The sequence below is a fragment of the Symphalangus syndactylus genome, chromosome 20, assembly GCF_028878055.3.
Source record: "Symphalangus syndactylus isolate Jambi chromosome 20, NHGRI_mSymSyn1-v2.1_pri, whole genome shotgun sequence".
Taxonomy (NCBI): domain Eukaryota; kingdom Metazoa; phylum Chordata; class Mammalia; order Primates; family Hylobatidae; genus Symphalangus; species Symphalangus syndactylus.
In genome coordinates this window covers 26,969,203-26,974,388 of record NC_072442.2, presented here as the reverse complement: position 1 = coordinate 26,974,388, position 5,186 = coordinate 26,969,203, and positions in this window count along the sequence as shown.

The following is a 5,186-nucleotide window of genomic DNA, read 5'->3' as shown; positions in this document are numbered from 1 at the left end:
GGGGCTCCGACGCGCGGGACTGTGCACACCCTCTCATGGGTACATGCCTGGTTACACGTGCATGCGTATGTGGCCACATGCTCCTGCGAGCCTCTATGCGGTCATTCTCAGTAACTTATTTCTTGGGTGCTAAATACCTTGTGAACATCCCTTCCAGAGGGGATGTGTGGATGCATACAGCCGGACCCACCGGCAAACAGCCTCAAGCCTGGAGCGCAGAAATGCCCAGGTCTGGGACTCATGGCTCCACCCCTGTCTCCCTCTCCCACCTGGGCCCTTGCCAGGGGAACCTATTCCCAGCAACCTCCACCCTCCCGTTCATTTGCATCTCATTAACATCTTGTCTGCATCCCACAACAGGCAGATGGCCCTGTGCAGGGCTGAGCTGGAAGAGGTAACCAGGGCCTCCTCGCACCTTGCCCACCAGAGTGAGCCTGGCCTGCAGCTCCCTGCACTCCCGCTGCAAGGCAGCAATCTGCTTGTCAATTTTTCAATTTTTAACTTTTTTCAATTTTTAACTTTTTCAATTTTTTAATATAACCCTGAGATATATATTATGATTATCCCCATTCTACAGATAAGAACACTGAGAAGTTAATTAACTTGCCACATATCTAGGAAATGACAAGGCTAGTTGCACAGCCAGGCGGTCTGGCTCCTGAGTCCACATTTTAGCCAACACTATACCTCCTGGTTCTTTTGAGGCGTTACTACTGGAACTATCCTAATACTCAGAAATAAATATTTTTTGGGGGAGAGTCAAATACAATTTTAAACAGAAAAGTTTTCCCCAACTGTCAAGCCCATAAAGTTGTACATTATACACTTTTTTTCATGATGCCCACAGATAATTTATTAATGATATCATCTATTTTAAAAGACATATGTAAAACCCAACCCTTAAGAAAGGACACCTATCACTGTTCCCCACAGACACCCTCCTCAGTCTTACACCTTTCCACCCCCCAAAACAAATCATTCAGCATATTTATTTCATACTGTAATATAGGAAATAACTTCTTTTTAGATTTTCTTATATTATTAACATTGATCATACAAACATCGAATAGAAATTCCTTATGTTTTATCTGGATTTAAGGTGCTACATAGTGGAATATATTTCTATCAAGCCATACATATTGGAGATAATGAAATCGCTTGTGTTCTAGTTTAAACATTATGGGAATTTCAGAACTGCAACATAACAGATAATCCTCGGATGAAAATGAAGTCTCTCCTCTGGTCAGGCATCTACGTGCATCAGTGAAGAGAAGACGGGGACTGTGGAAGGGAAAACAGTGAGTCAGGAAGGACTGTGGCCACATCTGTTCCCTGGTCCCTCAAGTAATTACATTCTGACCTCCTCTACCCCAGTCTGTCCTGGGGAGTGGCCAACACTGGCCTTTCACAACTGTGTGTTACTAGAAATGCAACAGAAACCCAGCTGAATCCCCAGGATTTCCCTTCTGCCCTTCTCAATGGAAAGATCTGTCCCAGGACCATTTATTCCAACATTTTCAATTATGAGAAATCTGGGAAGATAAAGTTATTTTCACATTTCTCAAGAAATACATATTTATTCATACTCATTAGAGGAAAGTCAGAATCTACAGAAAACCAAGAAGATTTTTAAAAATCCATGATACCACCATCAAAAGAGCCACAATTAGTATGTTGGTCCACAGGTTTCCTAGCACCCTTTTCTGTTGGTGTATGCACAAAATACACAATCACATTCTGTCTGCATTTTACAATTTGCTGTTTTTTGATTAACACTATATATTGAACAATTTTTTAAGACCTGCAACATATGTCGACATTATTCCAAAATAATATATTTACAAACAAACGCACACACAAACTGTCTGTCTTATATAAAACACATCTTACTTTCTAATTCTCCACTCTTGAAGATTTAGATTTTTCTAACTTTTTCTTAATATACTCACCAGGAGTCAGTAAACTTTTTTTATAAAAGGCCAAAGGGTAGATATTTTAAACTCTGCAGGCCAAAGGTTTCTGTTGTGACACTCAACTCTGCTGTGGCAGGGAAAGAAGCCATACACAATTTGTAAATGAATGGGCATGACTGTGTTCTGATAAACTTTACAAAAACAGGTGGTGGACTAGATGCAGCCTGCTCCTCTGGACATGGTTTGCCAGCCCCTGACATATACCACTACAGAGGACGCTGTTAGAATGAAATCTCTTTACACATCTCTGATCATCTCCTTAGGACTAATTGCTAGACATGACACCATGGTAGCTGTGGGTCAAAGGGCATGCATGCTCTGAGATGTACATTGCCAAATTGCTCATGATCAGCCTTTCTCATGTCAAAATGTTTTGTGACCACCAGAAGGCTGGTTCTGCTTTTCTTATCCATTGACTGAGGAACAGAAATGACATGGCATGTATGCAGGATATTTAATCATCATATAGATAATCCTTGTGCACAAGTGCATTCTATATTCTTTCCCAATAAGTCTACATCTGCCAGAGTTGAAATAAAATAAAACAAAACAAACCTATTTAGCACCTTCTGTGTAGCAGGTCCATTCATGTATGTTGTATTTAATTCTCAGAATTCTCATGACCTAGGCATTAAAAAAATTTTTTAAAAAATATTTAGTTGACAAGGATTGTGTATATTTAATACATACAATGTGATGATTTCATATGTATATATTGTGTACTAATTATCACAGTCAAATTTATTACATCCATTACCATCTATGCTGTACATGAAATCTCCAGAATTTGTTCATCTTATAACTGAAAGTTTACACCCTTTGATTAATAGCTTCCCATTTTCCCCACCCCCACCCCTTGGCAACCACCATTCTGCTATCTGTTTTTATGAGTTTGACTCTCTTAGATTCCACATATAAGTGAGATCATACAAAACATGTCTTTCTGTGTCTGGCTTATTTCACTTAGCGTAATGTCCTCCAGGTTTATCCATGACAAGGGTGTCTTCTTTTTAATGGCTAATAGTCCACTGTTTATATATATTTTATTTATCCATTCATCTGTTGCTGGACACTTAGGCTGTTTCCATATCTTGGGTATTGTGAATAGTGTTGTAATGAACATGGGGCGCAGATCTCTCTTCAAGGTTCTAACTTGATTGCTGAATCGTATGGTAGTTCTGCTTCTAATTTTTTGAGGAACCTCCATACTGTTTTCTGTAAAGGTTATACCACTTTACATTCCAACCAACAGTGTACAAGTGTTCTCTTTCCTCTATGCTTTCACCAACACTTGTTGTCTCTTGTCATTTTTTATAACAGCAGTCCTATCCTATGTGGCAATATCTCATTGTGGTTTTGATTTGCATTTCTCTGATGATTAGTGGTGTTGAGCACCTTTTCATATGCTGGCTGGCCATTTGTATGTCTTCCTTGGGGAAAAAAGTCCATTCGGGTCCTTTGCCTATTTTTAATTGGGTTATTTATGTATTTATTAATTTTTGCTATTGAGTTGTGTGAATTCCTTATATATTTTCAATTAACACCTTATCAAATATATGAGTTGCAAATATTTTCTTCCATTCCATAGATTGCCTTTTCATTTGGTCATTGTTTCCTTTGCTGTGTAAAACCTTTTAAGATTGATGTAGTCCCATTTATTTATTTTTGCTTTTGTTGCGTGTGCTTTGGAGTTATATCGAAAAATAAATTGTTGCCAATTATGACCAACATCAAGGAGATTTTCCCTGTTTCCTTCTCACAGTTACATGATTTCAGATATTACATTTAAATCTTTAGTCCATTTTGAGCTAATTTTCTGCATATGATGTAAAACAAGTGTGCAATTTCGTTCTTTTGCAGGCACTTTCCCCAACACCATTCATTGAGGAGGGTTTCCTTTCTATATTGTGTATTTTTTTTAGAGTAAAGTGAAAGCAAATCTATTAAGAAAGGAAAGGAATAATAGAATCTACATTGTGTATCCTTGATGACCTTGTCAAAGATTAGTTGACCATATATGCATGGGGTTATTTCTGGGTGAGCTTGGCATTTTTATCACCCTCATTTTACCGATGAGGAGGCCGAGTCTCAGAGAGTTCATAGATCTGCCTAAGGTCACTCAGCTAGAGTTGGTACAACCAGGATTTGAATTGAGATCTCCCAAGTTTCTGAGTTTATTCTCTTTCCCCCACGCCAGGGTTCCTCAATACTGCATTACTGACATCAGGGGCCAGACAATTCTTTGTGATGGGGGTTGTCCTGCACCTGGCAGGATGTTTAGCAGCTTCTCTGGCCTCCACCCACTGGATGCCAGGGGAATGCAGAAGAGGCTTGCTCATTCTCCCATTTAATCCTCAGGACAATATCTGACATAAATGTTATGTCTTTTATTTTATAAATGAAGAAAATGAGACCCAGAAAGGTTTAAGTGTGTTAACTAAGAACACAAAGACGGCAAGAGGTAGAACCAGCAACTGAACACAGGTGTCCAAATGAGATGACAAAAAAGTTCAGATTCCAGCTTCCTTTGAGTCTCTCATTGCAACAATTACCATCGTCTGGATACAAGCTGAAGTGCCGGAAACCTGGGGCTGAACTCTCCTTCCATCAGGCCTAGGAGCCCCAGACCAGAACTCCAGCCCAAGGTCTCCCAATCAGGCCTGCAGGAGTGAGCTGGCATCCACATCAGCCTGGTTTCCCAAAGCTGCAGGGATGCCAGTCTCACTGCTGATGAACAAAATGAAGGGCATTTGCTTCTCCTGCAGGCTGTCGGGATTTAACACAGATTCCTTTTCTTGCTCTCTTCTCCCGTGGCACAAAACAGGGTGGTCCATCCCCCTCCCAGTGTCCCAAGGCTTTGTTGCATGTTCTCTTTAATTTCTCCCACTCTTGCAGTGAACCCTACCGGCGTCTCCCTGGCAACCTTTCTGCTGTATCCTCTTGACACCTGGATCACAAGAACACTTGGGAGTCCCCTTAACAAGCTACATCCCAAATTATCATTCCCCTTTGTCCTCAGCCAGTGCCCAGGTCCAACTTGCTCTCCTGAGGTGACTTTCTTTCCTGCCCAATATGGTTTCATCATCTGTAAATTGGGGATAATTAAAGTCTTGATCCTGATATTTGACTCTCAAAGCAGAAGTTGCTTAGCAAGCTCAGCCAAATCACTTAAACAAGAGGAGACGTTCCTTCTGAACTGCAAGGGCACTGGTC